General features: G+C 29.6%; 1 protein-coding gene across 3 annotated transcripts in view; it reads left to right on the top strand.

The window, feature by feature from the left end:
- Nucleotides 1–380: 380 nt before the first annotated feature.
- Nucleotides 381–23,712, top strand: part of LOC136980201 (mitogen-activated protein kinase kinase kinase 13-A-like) — an 81,406-nt gene continuing 58,074 nt past the window's right edge. For 2 of the 3 annotated variants that reach the window (XM_067276292.1, XM_067276276.1), the window contains exon 1: nucleotides 1,152–1,398. The gene's annotated coding sequence lies outside the window, so the exon portion shown is untranslated. Of the gene's footprint in view, nucleotides 460–1,151; nucleotides 1,399–23,712 lie in introns of those variants that run through there. The other variant, XM_067276285.1, reaches the window with a different exon arrangement.

Below are 23,712 nucleotides of genomic sequence, written 5' to 3'. Positions count from 1 at the left end.
CGTTTCCGATCGCCTTGATATTTATTAAAAAATAATAATAATTAAAAACAATAAATAACTTTGAATATTTAAACGTTACTTACGTAACGCGGTTACGAATTTATCACACGATTAAGCTTATATAATTAAATAAATTTTTAATCGCTCGAAATATTGAAATATAAAGCGATAAATAAGTTTAAATTAGATATAAGGGCAGCATTAATGCGTTAGGTACAATAAAAGAGCGCAAGTTTTAAAATTTCGTAAAAAACTATTCGATTAATGTAATGTGTTTGGATTGGTGTCGTGCGAATGGGTTGTCATAGTAACCGTGCCAAGCCAATGACAACATGGTCAAAAGCGATGATATTCGCGGAATGCGGCCGATTAGACAGGTGAGAAAACACCTGGCTGCAGCTTGGCATTTGAATGTGAAATTTTGGACCAAAGACATTGGATGATTTTCCAAATTTTTTTGTAAGTAAATTAATATATAGTTTTAATTATATTAGAGTTTTTATTATGATTAAAAACAGGTTTTTTCCCCCCTCAGAAAATTGTGCGATTTAAAGTTTCCTAAGCTTGTATTATTTCGATATTTATGCTAAGCTATTAACATCATTTTATCGAAAGAATTTATGTTAGCGTATAATAAAAAAAAAAAAGCAATGAAACAATGACCTCAATATTTACAAACTGTTATTATTTCTATTTAATTGTTAACTTTCACGGATTTTATGCGAATTTAATTCGTCCGTGTAGACGTATTAATTAACAAAAGTAGAATGTCGACGTAATTTACTTTTGAAATATTTAATTAAAAGTCATTTATTTATTCGACTGGAAAATTTTAACATAACTTCTACTAGATGGCGCTATAAGTCATTTAACCTAATTAATATAATATATAAAATTTCAAAAACGCTAATTTTTATTAAGATTAGAATCTTATAAATTATTTAAAATTCTCAATAAAAGTGGAAAAATAAATATTATTAAAATATTATATAATTCTAATTTAAAACTTCAAATTAAATTCGTATTAAATAAAGAAAAATACCACAGAAAATTAAAAAAAAAAGAAATTTTACATTGATATTAAACGAAGAATTATAATAAATTATCTCTGTGGCGCCATCTAGTATCGAACGGGAAGGTATTGTCAGGTGTGCTTGTGACGTCATGGCGCGTGTTGTGTTGTGTGTTACAGTCTGACCCGAGGTGGTGTAGGAGTTAAAGAACTGATACAAGTCTCTAGTAAACAAATATTTTTATGAACAATTGAGCGAAGTAAGGATAACGTAAATACTGCGGACGAAAAGGGAATAAAAATCGAGATAAGGCTATAACATCGGCAGTTTCAATGCATTTTGTTCTAATCGATGGAGCACAATGGCTGCTGTGGTCTAAATATTGGTGAGTCCTATTCTGTTCGTATTTAACGATTAAACGCCGTGGTTTTTTTCAATGAAACAATTCGATTAATGCAATCGAATCGATGGAAAATGAACTCTCGACATTTCTTATGTTAAACTTCCGCCAACGGAGTGTCGGAGTAACAATGAAAATTTTCACAGCAATTTTCAGTAATTAGAAGAAAATGCCGTACCGAAACTACTTCCAGTAAATCAAACGATTGTTATGAATTGTTTTTATTATTATATCCACCGTACAATAAGCATATCGGCACGTTACGTATCTATTGAAATTAACAATAGCATTAGAAAACAGTGTTGAAATTGACATCATTTATAGTCGTAATGTCCGTCAGCTGTTTAAATAGCATCCGAAAAATTCCTTATACTGTATTGTTATAAAGTATTGTTCGGTTCTGTCAGGAATTTTACGTATTTCGGATAAACAATACGAGAACAATTAGTATTAAATGTTCTTTTCCTTATTAAATATTGATGCATTTATTTATATGTATCACCTTATTGTTTTATGAGCGTATCGATATACGTAGTGTTTTTTTTTATTTCTCTGTTAAGAAATTGGCGTTCTTCATAATTTATTACAGAATTCATTCCAATTTTCTACCGTAGATGCAGGTGACATCGATTTTCCCTCAAGGGTATTTTTAAATTGGAATAGAACGAAATATTTTGTTTTCCTGTTTATTCTTTACGATAACCCGATATTGAGTTTATTTTTTGTCGGTAACTTTTTTTTCCTTACGACAATATAAAAAAAAGTCTTGTAAAATTGCAGTTTAATGTTGTAGACGTAGTAAAATGAATTATATTATATTCGTAAATAATTAAATCTATCAAAGTTTTGAGTGCGTAACGGGATATAATTGTTACTTTAACACTATCGTACTTAATTTTCCACCTAGTTAAAAAATAATTGTAAAAAAACGAGTTAAAAATTCTTTAGGAAATCACTTTTATTGCTCGTGTTTTATAGCACGAATAGTTACTAAAAAGTATTAAAACGTCAGAACAGAATACATAAGAAATTTGTGATGTATAATTACCTACATAAATTTTTAATATTGTATCATAAATCGCGTTCGATTTATGTTTGCATGCATTTTTTTTTTACATGAAAATAAGTGTTTTATAAAATCGAAAATACGTGGCAATTTAATTTCTTATGTCTTTTCATACGTAAATTTCTTCCGAAGTGCAACCTGTTTGCATAGTTCGCGTATGATTCACACAACTCGATATGCGGGTACTAGTGTGACGTAATGTTTTTATCCTTAGGCTATTGGTTACAGTGATAAATGGCGCGCTTCTGTTCTTAGGTGACGGAGAACGCGGGAGGAAGTATTATTTCTTTGTCGTATCGTTAACGGCAACGCGTCCATAAAACCAATAAATCAATTTTAAGTTTAATAAGTAGAGGAAAAAAAGAATATTTTCTGTTTTTACTCATCGAAAACCTGTATCTCTGGGGTGTTCTTCGCGTGAATTTTCGAAACGGTCGAATAATGCCAATAATTGTTTTTGCTATAATTGAGATACTCCGATCGATTTATCCTATTGTAATTCCGGATTTTAAGTTGCATTAAATATTTATTCGGGTAAACGACCACACAGATGTTTAGTCCGGTTTTCTTGACAATGCAACGGAAATGTGACGTCAAAGATGCGAGTCGGCAATCGTGACCGCATATTCAACACATGCAAACCGGTACCGGGTTAAAAATAGTAATGGGGAGAAAAGAAGGGTCGTCAGCACGTAACGCTAATTATTTATCCGTTTTTTTTTTAATGTATTATAAGCAATCGTATGACAGTTATCAGGAAAGTCTAATGTAAGCAGTGATGTCAATCGAACATTGGAATCACGTGGCGAATTGTAAGGCCATTTCGCTTATACTGTTCTTACCACTTTATACTATAACGCTCGAGGCGCAAAGTAAATTGCTGTTTGTGAAAAAGGGTGTATATGGATGAGTCATACTTTTGGGGGTCATGGTTGATTGCAGTGGGGCGTGTTAAAACGGGTTTCACCGTAGTCGGTCAGATTCTACCTGTTCTAGCATTTGTATACCTGACACTGTTACGATAAGAAAAGCGCACTTTGACCAGTTACTGGGTAAGTAGACTTATTGCGCTTGTGTTTACCGCAATTTTTCTAACTGTGGGAGTTTAATTTATAAACATTAACTCATTTATACACGTAATTCTGTTTTAATCCCTCAAAAATCATATTAGACAAAAGCTATGTAATTTGTAGTCTTTGAGATGACAAACATTATGCATTCTAATCTAATCAAAAATACAAACAGTTTAGATTTATTTTATTGTAAAAATGTAATCAGTTAAAACACTACTTCAAATAGATAAAAACTGAAATTGCAATGGAAATATGGTTAAAATGCAATATCTCTATCTAAAATATCAAAATATTCAAAAAGGAAATTGATAACCTTGATCTTTGATATATGTGCAACAAATTGTATTATTATTTTATGGATTAGAAATTCAGAAAATAGAAAGTGAGATTATCCTTTAATTATATTTATTTATAATTGTTACCATTTTTAAGGAAAATATTGTTTATTTGTTTATGCTAGAGTTACGAAATATAATAAATTATTAACTAAAACTTCAAAACTTTTATAATGTTTCCTTAGTTATAACAAGTTTTAAAAAAAATCTCGTTATAATTAAAACGGGTTACTACGTTTATAAAATCGATTCCGACAATAGTTAATTCGTTAATATATTATTATTAATGAAATTTTAATTAAGTAAAGGTGTATTTAAACAAATTAATTTATATATACTGATTGAAAGTATAGTAATTTCATTTTTTTTAATTATTAAATCTAAAATAACTGACAAAAATTATGATAGACAATTAACAAAAATATTAATTATTTGTCTTATAAAGTAGTTTATTTGAATATTCTAAATAAACTGTTTTTTAAATGTAATTTAACTAAATTATTTTGTAGCGAAGTATACAGAAATAATATATAATCGAGATCGTAAAAATCAAATTTCGTAAAATAATAATAATTAAAAATGCAGTTATTTACTTTTAATTACATAATTTTTAAAGATTCATTATAGTTAAGTTTTACCAGTTTAAACATACAAATATACTAGACATTAACAATGAAAATGATTGGAAATACTGTATATATATTATATGTATATATTGTACATTTTAAATTTAAAGTTATACATTTATGTTTTAAATTCAATGACAATAATTCAGTTTAGTTTATTTTAATTAATTTTTGTTGAATAATTTTAATTTAAAAAATATAGTAAGTAATTATTATATTAATTCAATAATAATTTTGAAATAATCTATTTAATAGATATGTATTTTTAAAATAAATTTATCGCTTTTTTTAGTTGAAAAACTAAAAATTAATCTAAAAAAGGAAAAAAAAAACGATTTTATATTTCAATGCATAATAATTTCCGAGCTGTTCTCAAGAAGTCAAAAACATTGTTTTAATTGAAACATTTTCGGTCATCTTTCCATCGTCAATACAATTAAAAATTTTTAATTTCGTGAAGGTGGTTTTCAAATTATGAATGCATTATGTAGAAAATAATAATTTATTTAAAAATTACTAAGATAACAGTTTAAATAATTTTAAAAACACTAATAGTGAAAAGTAGAAAAGTTATTTATTAAGAGTAGTTAAGAATTTAAGTGAAAAACTAATTTCATTTAAATGAAATTTATAAATTTTAGTAAAAATAATTAATAATATAGTATTTTTACTAAAAAGAGATGTAAAATTTTTGTAACAATATATATATTAAACCAAATGACTGTATGATTCTTCCACTATGCTATTATTTTTATCTGATGTCAGTTTCTATTCAATCAAAATATTATTATAATTTTCACCTAGCTAATAAATGTTTGACTGTTATTTAGTTTAGTATTTATGTCGTGGCCCCCACGTTCTACGGCCGGGCCCTCGGACCGGGATAATTGGCGAGTCCCCGTCCCCGCTCGAACCCGAGCGTGAGGAGAGGGACCTAACCGCTCGGCCCCGTGACCGCTCTGGGATACGATAAAGCGGCTAAATGACAAAAAATATTATTTTCGTTCACAAATTAAGTATGCATTTACAAAAACATAGATTAGATTTATTAGAGATGATAGAGGAATTACACTGACAAATTTTACAATGATGAACACGACATTAAAAACAAAAACAAAATAGGAACTAACACAAGAACTGAAAGAATGACAGAAACTGAAATACAAAGCACATCCACCAGAAGAGACTACGGATTAAATTATTTTGCAGTAAATTTTCGGCTTTGCCAAAACAGATTTTTTGATCACGTCACTAAAATTGGTTTGTTTAGCTAAGTTGTTTTCGATGCACAAAATTGCTAGGTTATTTAGTCGCACCCAACCGGTCGAGTTTGCCACGTCTTTGGTGAATTTACCAGTTTACCGAAAGACCTCTCGGACGAAGAAACGGTTACTGGCACCGTACAAAACGGCTTAGTTGCGAGACTAATATTGATAAATAAATCCTGAAGTTTTTTATCATAAATCACACTCAGAATTCCAATTGGGTTTTTTTTGCAAATAATTTTTATACTTTTATGATTGTTGTATTAAGTTAAATAGTAGCTTAGAATATTAATTAAACTATGTCAAGAATTAAATATTCTAATTAAATTGAACTCAATATTCCACAAGAAAAGCAAAGCAAAAAATACAAGCTGGCCATCTTTATACTGGGCCCCTGATTAGGATCCGGTCAGTCACTACCATGTGGGGGCCATGATTTATGTCAATTTCCAGAAAATTTATGAGAAATGCTTTATTGCAGCAGTTTCCTAATAGGGGTTGTGACCCCAAATGGGGTTACCAATTCTTCTTGTGGGGTTGCATAAACACCTTTTCTTAAACATTTTTCTGTTTAAAAATTTTGTAAAACTTAAAAAGATTCATAATAAAATAATGCAAGTTGAAACAATAAATTTTGTATGAAATTGCAACATCAGCACTGACTAACATCAATAAAATTGATTATGCTAGTCATAACTGTTTTGCATTTTGTATCAGAAAACTAATGTAGATACCCAGAAATGTTGTAGTCGCTATGTTTTCTTTAGCAATTGTGGTCAATACACGGATAGTTTTTGACTGCAAAAGAAAGAATATAGGGGACATTCAATTGGAGAAGATTAGTTTCGACTCGGCAAGCAATTTAGTGGATATTTGGCTCTATAATCATTTAAATACAAATTATTATAAATGAGACTAGATGATCTTTATAAAATGTAAAATTGGGTTAAATTGTTTGTAACTGAGAATGACTATTTTTGATGATTGCTATGTGATTATTATTCTAAGTCTCATTACGCAAGTTCAAATGTAATAATCAAATCATGATATGCAATTCTTTTAGCTTTTATAATATTTCAATATATTTTTGTGTACGTTTTATTTTACAGTTTTTACAATATATTTATATATCCATATACTTAAGTTGTATAAATCTAGTATCATCTTGTATTGTTGCTCTATATGTACATAATAATGAAGAAATGAACTAGAATCTTGATAGAATCAGAGATAAAGAGATATGATACAAACCGGAGTGTCTGATCCAAATTACACAAACACCTTTCTTTTTCAGCAAAATAAGTTTTATTTCACTAAAGTTTTTGGCCTGTTTGATAGGCCTTCCTCAGGTTACACCTATACACAAAAGAATGTCAAAATTTATATTCTAAAATTGAGTATACTCAAATGGAGCATGTATATTTAAATAGGAGAATCTTTGTTTCGACTTATTATCCGATTCTCAATTAACTGAGGTTTTGCATTACTTGAAGCAAACCTGTAAGTAAAAACACTACTTTTTTATATCATAATTCATAAAGTCTTTGCTGTGAATATGCTAAGAGTGTAAATATTATAGTACTTTTTAGCCTTGACTATACTGAGTGAAAGGCTGGTTCTGAGGTGACAATGGAACATTACAGCAAAGAGAGGAACTGCTATAAAAACAAACACTCCAAAAAATTTTATCTGAATTTTTGGTTAACTGAGGTAGCATAGGCTCACATTACCTCAGATAGTTGGGGTTCTACTATATATTAAATGAATTCGGATAACAAAAATATATAGGCCTACTTTTCCTATCATAAAAACTACTAACATACAGTATTGTTTTTGCTTTATTCAGAAAATTATTAAAAGATCTCAGCAGAATAAAAACTTTTACCAATAAAACAAAATAATTCAGAAAAATGCATTGCTAATGTTAGAAATATGTTAAAAAAATAACTATATTATCCAAAAAGACAACTGTTGTAAGAAAAAGAAAAAAATGGTGAAGAATTTCTAAAAATATGGATTTTATATAAGAAAATGAATGATGAGCATTGATCATTTTATATAATTTGTCATAAAACTTTAGCAAACTAGAGCTTGAAACAAATATGTCAAAAAAAAATGTATATTATATTTTTGTAAAGAAATCTCTTCATGTAACTCAAAAATTGAACCTTAATTAAGCAAGCTTTGTGATAAAATGACTGAATCAAGTAATTTTTTAAATTTGTCTTTTATTATTTTTATGTTAATTAGTTTTTGGAGGAAATGGTTAAATTTTAAAATTTAATTATATCAAATAAATTTTTTTGGATGTAGATTCAATGTTGGGGTGCAAAAACAAATGGAGTCATCGGAGAAAAAGTCTGGGAACCATTGCTTTATTGAAATGAAAAATGAACAAGAAAACAGATAGGGTAGATGTACCAGTTTTGGCCGGTGTACCAGTTCTGGCCAGAAAACAAATTTAACTTAAAAATATAATCACCACATATTCAAATCTGTCCAATGAAACAAACTTTTATTGTTAACTGTTCACACAGTTAACAATAAAAGTTTGTTTCATTTGTGATTATATTTTTAAGTTAAATTTGTTTTCTGGCCAGAACTGGTACTACGCTGGCCAAAACTGGTACATCTACCCTATCCTAAAAGTTTGTTCTAATTATTGTAGTAAAAGGATAAAGTAGAATTGCATAATTAAAAATTAGTTATATTAGTAATAATATCGGTAATAGATAATTGGGTGCAATTTGAAAAAATTTTATCTGTATAAATTCCCATCGTTATCCGTCTGTTTGTTTGTCTGTCTTTCTTTAATCTTGAGAATGGTGTTAGATAAATGAAATTGAAGACCAGATACAGAAAGTTTAGGCAGGAGGCCTCGAGTAACTATATATGAACTTCTGATGCAAACCAGAAGTCACATTATTTCAATTCAAAGATTTCCCCCCGAAAGGAATTAGATGACTGGCATCACTTCATTGCATGATGTACAGAGGCAAGACATATATTATGTACTAATTTGAGGTGTAGAGCATATATATTAAATTAAATTAATTAAAAAGATGATTAAAAATTGCAGCCTGGCATTGTGAGGGTGTTACAATAAATAATTGCTCATTCAATGTAATTAAAAATTTTTCAATATGAAATAAGTGTATAATGTAATTACACTTGCATGTTGTGGCATTACCTACGGTGAATTCAAAGTATAAATAAGTATAAAGATAAGTATAAAGTAGTATAAGATAAGTATAAAAATATAAATATATAAAGATAAGTATAAATAAGTATAAAAGAGTTCACAAGCACTTTCAATAGCATAAAGCTACCATCGTCAGGTGAATGTTGAATACAATGGTTTTGAATGTCCTTTCCATTGCGAAGGATGTCAAAAAGGGTTGGACATCTATAGATGTTCAGCGTATGGTGTGGTGAGGATGATTCTCTCCTGTTTAAAATTCAGCTCTATCTCAGGATCACTGGCGTAAAAGATCACAGATGCGATAGAGAGCTCATTTGCATTGGCTCTATGAAGCGCTCCTTGGGGATTAGAATAAAAGAGCACATTGCAGACATACAACACACTAGGACCACCACCACCACAGCTCTGGCCATTTACACCAGTGATCCTGAGATAGAGCCGAATTTTAACCAGGCGAGAATCATCCTCACCACGCCATACACTGAACATCTATAGATGTCAAACCGTTTTGACAACAGTTTTCAAATTCCAAGCTGTCGAACAACTTATGAAATTCAATGAAGTGCATGAATGGAATACCAATATAAATTTGAAATAGAATAAGAATTCAAAAATGTTTTGAACAGCAATATGAGTGACAATTCCCCAAATATGCATAGAGTGATAATGATGTTCTAGAAATGTGGATTAAATTGAGGTTCTCCCAAATAAATAAATCTTTCTGATTGTTGTATCATTTGAGTAACTTTGTTTGGGCCCAGAGCTGCTCATAATCTTGATCAAGCACTTTTTTTGCCAATTCTGTTGACAGTCTACAGTTTCTGATGTCCTCCTGATGTTCTAGAACCTTCTCCCTTCCAACCAAGCACTAGTGGAAGAAGAATTGCAACTCATTAACTGAGCTATGCAAAAAGCTGGATATTCCAGATCTAAATTCCATTTTCTCTGAAATCAAGTTAAAAATAAGCTATTTTCCTAATCTTTTCTTAGTAACAAAGAGGATCTAAAAATAGCATATCCTCTGATATCATTTTTAGGCCCTGTCTTGCTAAAAATAGTACATCTTTTTACAATGAATGGTTTTATTTTACCGTTAACCACACAACCCCACATAACCAACACTAAGACTATTATGCAACGACAGATATTTTTAAATTGAATGAAAAATCTGGGGTCTATCGAATTCCACTAAAACATGATCTATCAGGAGAAGAGACTAGCTACACAGGGGCCATGGCCAGAATGTTAATTTCTTGCATCCTGGAACATCAGGAGGAAATAAGAAACTGTAGACCGTCAAAGGAATTGGCAAAAAAAGTGCTTCATCAAGATTATCAGCAGCTCTGGGCCCAAACAAAGTTACCCAAATGGTGCGACAATCAGAAAGAATTATTTATTTGGGAAAACCACTACATATTGGCTTTAACACCGTGCAAATCCCACAAATATGGACAACTTTATTCAAGCAATCTAATCTACATCTCTAGAACATCATTATCGCTCTCCATGCATATTTGGGGAATTATGTCACTCATATTGCTGTTCAAAACATTCTTGAATTTTTATTCTATTTCAAATTTATATTGGTATTCTATCCATGCACTTTGTAGAATTTCGTAAGTTGTTCGACAGCTCGGAATTTGAAAACCGTTGTATTCAACATTTACCTGATGACGGTAGCTTTATGCTATTGAAAGTGCTTGTGAACTTGTTTATAAATGTAACCGTAATTACGTTATATAGTTAAGTGTTGGCATGAAGTGTATATTACTTTAAAAATAAGTGTAATATTTAAAATATATATTCAAATAAAAATGAAATACAAAAAACTTCATAATTAAGCTCACTGACCATCTAATATATATTGTATGTACCATATATAATACTACCTAATTACCTACTTTGGTAAACTTTGTTGAACTTTGGCTTATTTAGGGCTTAATAACATGTTTGGTTATGCAACAAGTACAGTCTGAGATCAGAGAATAACATATTTAGTGAAAATATTTTATAGTTTTTATTCTGTTTGTATTTTTATTATAATTATCACAATGTTAATTAGGCTACGGTTTTCAAATTGCAGACCTATAGATTTTCACTGTTGTCTAACTGTCTTTCCCTAATCTTGAGAACAGAATTAGATTGATGAAAATTGAGCCAGTTATGGGAAACTTAGGATCTGGAGATCCCAATTAACTATACAGGGTTGGCCAGCGAAAACGAAACGGCAGAGTGTTCGTGTTCGTCCAAGCAAAGCGCTCAGACAGGTCGATTTTACTCTCGAGGGGACATCTTTTGCAATAAAGTTTTTGCGATTCTGAATATTAACTAAACAAACATTTTTTTCGAAATAAATGTTTGTTTAGTTAATACAAAATAAATGAGTTTTTAAAATTTTTTGTTGTCTGTTGTATTCAGAATCGCAAAAACTTTATTGCAAAAGATGTCCCCTCGAGAATAAAATCGACCTGTCAGAGAGCTTTGCTTGGACGAACACGAACACTCTGCCGTTTCGTTTTCGCTGGCCCACCCTGTATATGAATTACAGCCTGGCATTGTGACAATGTCAAACAATGTGTATTTTATGTTAAGAAAGGTTAACAATTTTGAGAAAAAAATTTATATTTTTAATTCTTTCTAACTTAAAAATTAGTTTTATCTATTGAGCAACTACAATTACCAAAATATTAGACATTTATTGAAATTATTGTCTAAACAAAAACAAGTGTTAGTAAAACAGCTTAATCATGTATTTGTAATAATTAATTTTATTTACAAGGAGCATTGTTATTCTATTAAGATGATAGTGCTTCTATATCTTAGGTATAGAAATAAGTTATGGTTCAAATATTAAATGAACAACCAGATTACTTTCTCAGGCTATTAAGAGTCTGACAAAGAAATTCAGCTTTTTGTTTGATATTCAAAATAATTATTTGGTTAGTTGTGTTTATTATAAGTTATGGTTGCTATTGTCCTATATCATCATTTATACTTTGCTCTATTTTGTATCTAATGCTATGATTTATCATCATCATTAGATATTTTAATTATTTTTTTGTAAAAATACAATAAATTATATATGTAATTTTAAAATTGATGAAAAATTAGTATTGAAAAACTCTCTTATTAATTAAAAAAATTTGTAACTTGTCATATATAAACTTAGTAAAGATTAATGTGAATTAAATATTTTGGGAGATTTGAACTATCTTGATTTTATATTTTTTCTTTGATGTTATACAAAAATGACTTGTTAGAATTTCTAAAATTTATTATTCCAAACCCTGATCTGATAAATGAGAAGCAGCAATAACTGCAGAAGTTGAATATATGCAATTATTAAATAAGATATTAACTAAGATATTGTGGGTTTTATAGTACCATAAAATTTAACCAATGTCTGCAATTTTATTTTTAATTTTGTTGTGAATATGTTAATTTTATCAGTTATTTTTGTTTGGTGTTTGTTGTTATGATGATGATTCTGAGATTTTTCTATTTTTATTGTTAAATTGTAAACAGTATATTGTTGATTTTATCTGATTATTGTTTGTGAATATTTTTAAAATGTTTTTAAAAATATAAATTTGTGTAAAGTATCAATGTTATAATCTTAGATTTGTGTTGTTTATAAAATGAAATTTTTTTTGTTATAATGATCATAAAAAAATACATTTGTAAAAATACAAAGTATTACAGACAATATGAATACGAATTCTTGTCTTCTCCTTTGTCTTCTTTCGACATCGCAGGAACACGATCCACACAGCGGAGTCAATCTTTCTTTTTAGGCTACTTTCCCCACCTATATTTATGTAAATCAGGTAAAAAGTTCCTTGACTAAGGATTCCGTCGTAAAAATCATTTACATTGTAAAGAAAAAATCTAAAAATCCAGGACATAATGTAATTATAAAAAAATACATAAACATACAAGGAACTTTTTACCTGATTTACATAAATATAGGTGGGGAAAGTAGCCTAAAAAGAAAGATCAACTCTGCTGTGTGGATCGTGTTCCTGCGATGTCGAAAGAGGACGAAGGAGAAGACAAGAATTTGTGTTCGTATTGTCTGTAATACTTTGTATTTTTACAATGTACTTTTTTTTATAATTATATTACATCCTGGATTTTTAGAATTTTTCCTTTACAATTATAATGATCAATTAAATCTTTATTTGGAACTTTGGATAATGATTCTAAAAGAAAAAAACATTGAAAAAATGTTTATAAATAATAATTGTTTGATTTATAGACAATTTATATTATATGCATTGGTATTGTGTACAGTATGAGATTCTTCTAATAACTATAAATAATAATTTTATATATTAAATAGTTTATTTATAATATTTTTGTTAATGGTAAAAAAGATACTTGTATTGTACATTTAATATTATTTATGATAGAAAATATTAGGTAATTTTATAGATAAAAAAAATCAATTATTGATATTTTAGAGAGATTGTTTTTAAATCTTTTAGGCAGCTATTTAATAGAACTGAAATTTAATTATGAATGTTGATATTAATTACAAGTGTAAAGAAAATTAATATAATTATTGTGTTTTTGTTTTAATACAATTGTTGTCAGTTAATATGGGAAAAATATTTAAAATTCTATTTTGATCTTGAGGATAATATATTGTATTAAAATTTTTATATGTAATTTTCAATTAAATAATGATATTTTGAACAAAGTAAAATTCTTACTTTCAATATACAGTCTTTTTACATAATTTAAAAATGATTTAATCAAGAATATATAATAATTTTACTGATATACTGGCCATCCAAATTATTTGTTTTAATAATTAGTTACATCATTAAAAAATACAATATTAATCTTTATTTAAAATAAAATAGAATAATAAAATAAAATGAGAAATCTGACTGTTATTCACTGGTGAAATATAACTAGATGGATCTCTTTTTTTGATCAACTAATTACTTGTGACAAAAAATGGATTGATATATAATAATGTTCAACAAAAAACATTATGTAGAAAGTCAGCTGCGATATCCTGTAATATAGTAAAAGCTAGTTCACACCTGAAAAAGGTAATCTAAGAAAATGCTAAGCATATGTTAGGACTGGCAATAATTTATCTACTATGAACTGCTACTTCAAAATCAGACCATTAATACAGAGAAGTGCTTTTCCTAACTTGCTAATTTGAAGGCACACATTGAAGAAACAGCTTGCATTAGAAAGAAGAGATTGACTTTTCAGCATTGCAATGCTAGATTGCATACATCTTTCATCACTAAGGGAAAATTATTGGTATTTGGATGGAATGTTTGAGAATATGGATGAATATCAAGAAAACATGTCATCTCCATATTCTTTTGGTCATATACCTTCAGGTTACTGTTTATTTCAATTTTGTAGAATAGTTTGCATTGGAAGAAGTTCAGTAACTTAGATCAGTGATTTTCAACCAGTGTGCTGCAAAAATTTTTGAAGGTTATTAAACAAATTATTTTCAAAAGAAGCCCAAAGAACAATAAGTGTACATGTCAAAATTAAAATGTCTTTAAATTCATTATATGAGTTTTTCATTGCTATAATAAATAAACATATACATAATGTAGTAGAAAATATAAATTCATAAGCAAAATTATATGTGCATAACACTAGGTTATTTTATTTAAAATGAAATTTCCTTTTAGTCAAAAATGTATCTATAATTGCCCATATTTAGTTCAAATTATTTTAACTTAGAAATAGTGGGAAGTTGGGGCAGGTTTATAAAGGCACTTTTAAATGCAAATGACTTAATGTTAATAATTTTCATTTACATAAGGAAAGCAATTAATTTAAATAATTATTGTTGTAACCTGCTGCTATTTTAAGGAAGAACAATACTTTTTTATGTAATTCTCAAAACCTAATTCTTTTTGTCTATATTTAAGTGGCAAGTAATGTGACAATAGAATGTTTACAAACAAAACTTTAAATCATGTGATTTATTCTGAGGAAATTTTTGCTGCGGAAATTTAATTATAGGTTCAAGTGTGCCGTGAGATAAAAAAGGCTGAAAAACACTGACTTAGATGATGTGAAAAACCACTTAAAGGTATTTTTTGAAGAGACATCACAGAATTCTTTATGTATGGTATCATAGATCATGGCAGATGGATTAACGTGATAGAAAACAAAAGTGCACATATAATTTAATAAAGTAACTTTTTAAAATTTTGAGTATTATTATTGTTTAAAAAACAATGAACTTTTTCATTCAACTTAAACACATACATATACAGTCAAATCTTAATATAGCATCTTCCTAATTTAGGATGACCAGATGTTTGAGATTTTCTGGGACAGTCTCAGATTCAGTATCCCAGTCAGTGATGAAAATTTGTCCTGGATTGTGGGCCATGTCCTGAGTTTGCAATCACCAAGCAGTTGGATCCATAGTGGATAGACTGACAACTGTTGTGAGATATCGGGCTTCATTCGTAGGAATGATGTGTCATTTAATTTTTAAATGTCTAAGTGTTTTTATAATAAATTTGGACAATAAAAATATAGCAAAATTATAATAAAGTTTATTGTACAAATTTCTGATTAATAAAATGATGAATGGTGACCAAAGTCTTGGTCATAGGTTTACTAATGTACACATATATATTAAAATTTTTTATAGTATTTAATTTATATAAACAATAGAATTAAATATTTTATTTAATTCTATTGTTTATAATGTATCAATACAATATTTTCAAATGTATTTGATAAAAATTAAATTCTTAATGAATTTTTAAAAATATACTGTCACTGGAGCCATGTGTCAAGGCCACTAACTAGGAGTTTGAATGCATACTTTCTCAAAATGTGTTTCAGAGGGTAGAAGGATTTAACCATAAAAATGATTTTCTTGGTGAATTGTTTACTTTGTTCACCACTGCTATGTCCCACTTGATGAGTGCAACAAAAGAAATGAGTGCCTATGGAGAAAATCATGGAAAATGCCAGTGTCACTTCGACCCACAGTTGCAGACAGAGTTTTCCATAGTCAGGTTACTGCAGATGAGAGCACTGTTTTGTGCACCTTGTTTAACTCAATAGCCAGTGGAGGAAGTGGCAATCAAAGACCATGAAGAATCTGCTAGACACAATACAGCAATCCAGTCCAGTCCCTTGCATCAAGTCATTGTTTTAATCAAAAAAATTTTTATACATTTTAACAAAATTATATTTATTTTTACAATTTTACTTATACTAGCCTGTGATTTTATACGATTTAACAAAAATAATTTTACTTCTACAGTTTTACTTATTTTATCCAAGGTTTTAATAATTTAGTTATTCCAGCGGCCACTGTATTTTAGGACTGAAGAGTGGCATTAAGCCCGAAGTGAATATCCTAAAACTAGTCAGTTACTCACACAGTTTTTCAGAACTGTTGTATTGTACCATCTGACAGCAATTACCAGCTAGTGATCATAGAAGGCATGATTGTTTATAACATAAATCATAATCAAGTTTTTGTTTTGTGGACTGTACTAGTAGCCACTAGTACAGTCTATGGAACGAAAATTTGATTAAGAAGTTTTGTGATAACTTTTCGTGTGCAGGAACTAAAACTGAAGCAATTGTTACCGTTGTTCTTGCATCTTGGGCAAAGGAAGAGCTTTTAGCTAAATTACAAGAAGTATGCCACATTAGTATTAGTATTGATGTGTCAAATCTTAAAAACATGAAACATCTTCCAATGTTAGTTACATACCTCATTGTGAAATCAGGTGCACAGTCTGAAAACTAAACTATAGACTTTTTCAAGATACCAGGTGAAACAGCCAAAATTCTGGCAACACATATGCTAAAAACATTACACCAATATCAACTACAGAAAAAGGTTATTGATCTCTCAGTTGACAACACCAATACCAATTATGGTGGGCTACAATGAAGAGGCAAATAAAATGTCATCATTAAATTGAAAAGTGGTCTTCAAAAAGGCATAATTGGTCTTGGATGTAATGCTCATTCCATACATAATTGTGTTTACACTGCCTTTGATTCTATACCAGTAGACATTGAAAGCATTGTTTTTAAAGTATTCAGATATTTCCATATCTAACTGTGCATACTGAGAGGTTGAAAAACTTTTTTGTGACTTTGTTGGACAAGAATATGACAGAATACGAGGCTAGTCCAATGTGCATTGGTTGTCACAATTGCCAGCTGGAGAAAGAATCTTGAAGATGTTTCAAGTCTTAAAAAGTTTTTCCTATCAGAAACTCAATGTCCTGAGAAAATATTTTGAAGATCCTACCATAGAAATGAGGTTATGCTTTGCTAGTGTTCAAATGGTTCTGTTTTATGATACTATTTACCACGTGGAAGATGACAATAAAACACCATTGAAACTTATCAAATTGTAAAAGAGCTTGAGAGAATATTGGAAGTAAGAAAGGATAATGCTTCATACCTATGATGGTCAGACAATGTCTGAGACAGCTGGAAAAGAATGGGCATGTAACAAAAAGCACGTATTTCGTAGTATCGAACAAATTTTTCAATATTGCTGTTGATTATCTCAAAGCATGGAGTTAACACACAGACAACTTACAACATCTCAGATGTTTACTCTTTAGAGAGTTGCCCAAAAGAGAAGAATTTGAAAAAGCTGTAGAGACAGTACAATTGAAGTGGACATAAATAATGGTGAATTGTTTGATGAATTCATATATTTGAGGGAATTTGTATCTGAAAGAATACAGTTGTGGAAACAAGATGGTACTGAAATTCACGAGAAATGGAAAAAAGCATTTATGCATTTCCTAGAACATTTTGTGCCACATAAGAACTTGGAAGTTTTAGCAGAAATTGTGTTCTCTCTGCTGGGCAGTAATGCAGCAGTGGAGAGAGTTTTTCACTGGAGACCATATTCTGTTCATATGAACAGAAGTCACAGCTTAAAGTGGATGTTCTTCATGCTCTTCTGAAGGTAAAGGTGAACTTTAAAATGACGTGAAGAATTCATGCAGAAGCTTGGTGAAAACAAAGTAATCTTAAAGAAGATTCATACTTCAACACGAACCTGAACCTGTTACTGGTGTTGGTGAAATAACAGATAATATCATAAACGTTTTCGGACCTTAATAGTTCTTCTTCAGACGATATGAAAAAAGATAAGCGACGGAATGCAGAAAGTGGAACATGGATATTTAAATAGAATCAAGCCCACGTCTCATGTAAAATCGTTGGATTGGACATGCGCAATTGATGCGAGTAGATGGCGATTAAAGATCTGTGTCGATGATGGCCTGCCATGCAACAGACAAATTGAGACAGATCTTTAATTGCCGTCTACCCGCATCGATTGCACATATCCAATCCAACAATTTTACGCAAGACGTGGGTTTGATTCTATTTAAATATCCATGTTCTACTTTCTGCGTTTCGTTGCTTATCTTTTTTCATATCATCTGAAGAAGAACTATTAAGGTTCGAAAACATTTACAATATTATCTGTCATTTCACCAACACGGGTAACAGGTTCAGATACATGTTGATTTCATCCCGGTGTTCTTTGAATGTCGAAGATCCATACTTCTGAAAAATACTCTTAGATGTATCAGGAAATTTTATACTATATTGAAATTTAGGTACAGAATGAAACATATAACAGATTAATCAAGAAGTAAGCCATGTTTCACTTTATATCAGTATATTTGTATTTGTCTTTCTCTCATTTTTGCATAATAACTCCCAAGTATTGTCTATAAACCAGAAACATGTTAAAAGTTTGCCTATGACAAAAATAAGATGGGCAAGCAAGAGTTCAGTGGGAGCCAAAATGTAGTTTTGCAAAATGCATGGAAGCCGCAGTTCTGTACTGTTGTGGTGGATAGTATGGTAAGGCAGGGAAGGATAGGGTGTCCCTCATCTGGGTCGAGAACTTGTTTTAAAAGAATAGATTTGAAATGTCAATTTAATTTATTGCACCAACTTGGAAATAAAGTACTAAATATTACTTATATATAATTACATATTTTCACAAAATTGTGGAAATAAAATTGTAAAAATAATAATAAAAAGCAGAAATTAACACTTTCGGCAAGAGTCGCACGTAACTCAAAAAGAGCCGCATTTGCCCACGTCTGTTCTATAGGATTTAGGTCTGGAGATCTTGCTAGTTATTCTACGCAAAGAATATTTTCACTTCCAGAAAAGTCATTGATAAGTGCAGCCTTATGTGTGGGCATTTTTGTCTATGAAGATGAAATCTGCATCCTTGGCATTCAGTAAAATTTCACAAATGGGGGTTCAAAAACCTCCATTTCTGTACTTTTCTTCAATAATGGCATTCCTAACAAGAATATAGAGTTCGGTATTACCATTAAGCATAATGCCACCCCAGACTGTGATACCAGATTTAAGAAGTAAAAATCCATAAGGAAAGTTGGTCTTTTAGGCTTTTAGTAAACCATAAAGTTATCCTTCCTACTTTTTAGAAAAAAACTGACATGTATCACTTGCAAATGCAACCGCTACTTAAAAAATTTTAAATGTACGCCATCTGTTTGCTAAATAAGTTCTTTTATAAGGATTTCCTGTATCAGTTTCTCAACTGAGATCTTCAATTGTATCAAGATTTTACTTCTGCAAATATCCTCTTTTTAAATAACAGAGTAAGATTTTTGTCAAATTTCTATGCTTCAAAGGCTTTAAGAATTCATGTTAAAGATGAAATTCAATGATTAAAATAAAAAATCTGAAAAAATTGTTTAAGAAATGATTTATTTGATTGTTAGGTTTTTAACTGTAGAATAATAAACACGAATACATTTTTTATAAATAACTTTTTTGCAATGCAAATTTTTATCGTCTTTATATTGACCAAGTAAAAATAGTTATCTCATACAAAATAATTCTCAAAATTATATAAAGGACTAATAATCTTTTACAATAAAACTGGAAAGCTACAGTAAAAGTATGAGATTAAAGTACTTTTCTTGTAGCACCTAGTAATTTTTCTTGAACTGTGTTACACTGAGAAAATGGAGTACAGTACAGAAATTCTTCATAATTAATAAAATTGTACTAGAGCAAAAGTGCATTAACTGAGAACTACTTGTATATGATCTTATTTTAACAAAAATTAATTCTTAGAATTTTCTTTCGCTGAAAAAGGAATAAATCATTTGAATATAAGTGTATCGTCATTAGACTGCAACACATCTGTTACAAAATATTACTAATTATTAAAGTTTCCAAATGACTTGAATTATAAAGAAAATTTAAAGCAATACACATGATAATGAATATATTTAATTTAATAGTAATTAAGTATTTAATATTGGTTAAATTTGTGTGCGCACCGATCAAATTTTTAGTTTTTTTGACTATAATTTTAATTGATAGGATATACTGATGCCATTATCAATGTAAGGATTGTAAAATTTTTTAAGGAATAGATTAGTACAATCTCTAGTCGAAGTTATTTATAGAAATAGATTAGGATACATTTAATAAATAAATATGTGTAAATAGATAACTTACTTTTTCATTTATAATAGATTTATAAGATATGAAAGTTATAAAACAAAACAGAATTAAAGATTGATCATTGAATTTAAAATGCGACGTGTATCTCATAGTTTTATGACTTCGAATAAATTGCGTAAGTAAATTCTTAGAATGATTAATTTTACAAAAATGAAATAGCAAATTTATACATTTTAATTGTTGTATAAAGATATGATACATGAAAAATTATAGCGATGGAAAATTAACAATGCTGGCTACTTGCCAATTTAGTATCGTATCATAATCCAAGGAACTGACGACAATTAAAGTTAAACGATTCCTCGAAAACTTTACCGAAACAGGATTTCAGCATTGGTTGACATCTTGCTTCCATAAACACTTACAACACAGCAGTCTTATTTTTAAATATTTTATTTCAAATAGTAATCATTTATTCAGTAATAAGTTTTATTTGTTCTACATCCTGTATTTCAACTTTTATTTTGCAAGGTCTGTTTTTTATTTTTCACTTTGCAGATTTTCATACTAGATCAATCTCTTGTCTCTTCATTGTTTTTTCTTTACTTGCAAATGTGAGATTTCAAAATTCTTTGGCATTACTGCCTTTTTTGAAAATATTTATTTCATCTTTCTTGTTAATAACTAGAAATCTTCTGACAGAAATAAAAGTAAGAATGAAAAACATTATTTTCAACAAATTAAATATATAAGGAATTATACAAATAAAAAGTTTATAACTCTGCACAGAAACAATAATTAATGCATAAATATTATTATATTAATAAATTGTAAGTCCATGAATTGCATACACCTCAGTACTTCAATTGTTTCTGATTGCTGCTAGAGGAAAGTACAATGAGCAGGTTACTATAAAAGAGTCAAAGCATATGTTATCTACTAAGCAAAATGTATCTACTGACAAAGTAACATTGAGATAAATATTAACATTTATTTTGTCAGCATGGACAATATGTATTTTTATTTTATTAAATTGTCCATTATATTATGTTGTATGCATTATCTTATTTAAATTAATTCAAACACTGCTGTATTTAAATATTTTAAGTGCTGTTCTTTTGTAGATTCTTAATGTTTAAGTTTAAGCCTGATGAAGAGCTATAGAACAACTTCAAAGCATTAGCTTAGCAAAGTGTTGTGCTGAATATCTAAAAGAATTGTTATTTATTTATAAATTCTTCATCTCCAGTTGGCAGTTATAAGGATCCAACAAGGATCCCTAAAAAGGAAAACTATAAGACTCTTAGCATAGAGACATTTTATTTTTTACATGGAACATATAATAAAGTATAAATATTATTTAAAATTTACAACGTTGAAACTAAATATTGGGTTGAACCGAAAGTTCGTTTGGGTATTTATATAATCGCTCCTCTGTGGTGCCTCTGTCGTGCTTATGAAGTACAGGTACTCCTCACTTTACGACCGAGTTCCGTTCCGACGACTATGTCGTTAAGCAAATTGGTCGATAAGCGAGGAGCTTGCACCGGGAATAAAGGATCGTTGTAAAATTATACAAATTATGCAACAAACTTCAAATTTATTAATAAAAAGACTATTATAGTACGCGCAAGCCTATTATAGTACGCTTAGTGCGCATGTCACCATTCGCCACTGACCGGCACTCAAGCTGAGAAAGGGGATTCTCCGAATTGCAGGTCGAAACTCGATTGGTCGTAAGTGCGAGTGGTCGTTAAGCAGATAGGTCGTAAAGTGAGGAGTACCTGTATTAACTTGTTTAGGTTGACATTACGAATACTTGCATATTTATTACGTAAGTTTAATTACAGCTATTTTTTAAAATTTTGTTATCTTTTAAGGGAAAAAAAACATTAAAATGGAAGATAAGAAGGTGCATTTTCAACAACTCATGCTCTATTATTTCCAGAAAAGAAAAAATGTGACAAAAAACTAAAAAAGAAAGATATGTGCTGTATATGGGGAGGATGCAGTTACTAATCGAACATTCCAGAAATGGTTTTCAAAATTTAGGGAGGGAGATTTTTCTCTTAAAGATGCACCTCGGTCAGGACGGCCTTCAATCATAGAAGATGAGTCCATAATGGCTTTAATTCAAAATGATCGGCATAAAACAACATGAGAAATAGCTGACATCTTAAAAATATCCCAAACATCTGTTGTCAGATGTTTGGCTAGCCTTGAATACACTTCCCATTATGATGTTTTGGTTCCCCATCAATTAAGTGAACGAAACCATATTGAGCATGTTTATGTGTGTGATTCACTTTTAAAATGCAATGAAGACGATCTCTTTTTAAAGCAATTAATAACAGGTGATGAAAAATGGATCATTTACAACAATATTCAACAGTAAGCCAGGTGATTCTCCAGTGCTGCAACCTAAAGCTGGTTTGCATCCCAGAAAAGTAATGATTTCAGTTTGGTGGGATTGGAAAGGGGTTCTTTATTACTAGCTTTTATCCAACAACCAAACAATTAATTCCAATAAATATTGTCTCCAACTGGATGAACTAAAGACTGCAGTGCATCAAAAACATTCGGAACTTGCAAATCGACGGGGAGTGGTATTCCATCATGATAATGCAAGACTGCACATATCATTAATTGTGCACCAAAAACTTCTAGACTTTAACTGGGATGTTTTGAGTCACCCAGATATTGCTCCCTCTTTTTCATTCATTGCAGAATAATTTAAATGGCATAGAATTTCAATTTTTAAAGATATCAAAAATCACATCAATAATTTCTTCAATCAGAAACCTACCCATTCTACACAGATGGAATTATGAAACTGCCCGTCAGGTGGCATAAGAACAGAAGGATGAATACATTGTGGATTAAAGGTTTTTATTTATTTCAAATTGTATATTTTATTTTATTCTAAAAACTGAACGAACTTTTGGTTCAACCCAACACAAAAGTAGCAGAGGCTCTTCAAAAATATTTTAAAAAGTATCTGTCACTAGAGAAAATTCAAGATAATATGTATGTGTATAGGCAGAGAAGAGCTAAAGAAAAATTGACTCTGCTACTGTTAATTTTGTTCTGATAGTTGTAAATGAAGATTTCAAAAAATATTTTTTTTTTTTTTTTTGCTGCCATTTGAAAAAATTGTAGACTTATAAATTCCATTGTCGTTCGTCCGTCTGTTTTTAATCTTGAGAATAGTATTAGATAGATGAAAGATGAGACTAGATATGAAAATTTTAGGAGCAGGAGACCTC

The sequence above is a fragment of the Centruroides vittatus genome, unplaced genomic scaffold (genome assembly GCF_030686945.1).
Source record: "Centruroides vittatus isolate TY-2023 unplaced genomic scaffold, ASM3068694v2 contig_1159, whole genome shotgun sequence".
In the NCBI taxonomy this organism is placed as follows: domain Eukaryota; kingdom Metazoa; phylum Arthropoda; class Arachnida; order Scorpiones; family Buthidae; genus Centruroides; species Centruroides vittatus.
The sequence above is the reverse complement of the archived record's forward strand: the minus strand, read 5'-3'. Positions and strand labels throughout refer to the sequence as shown.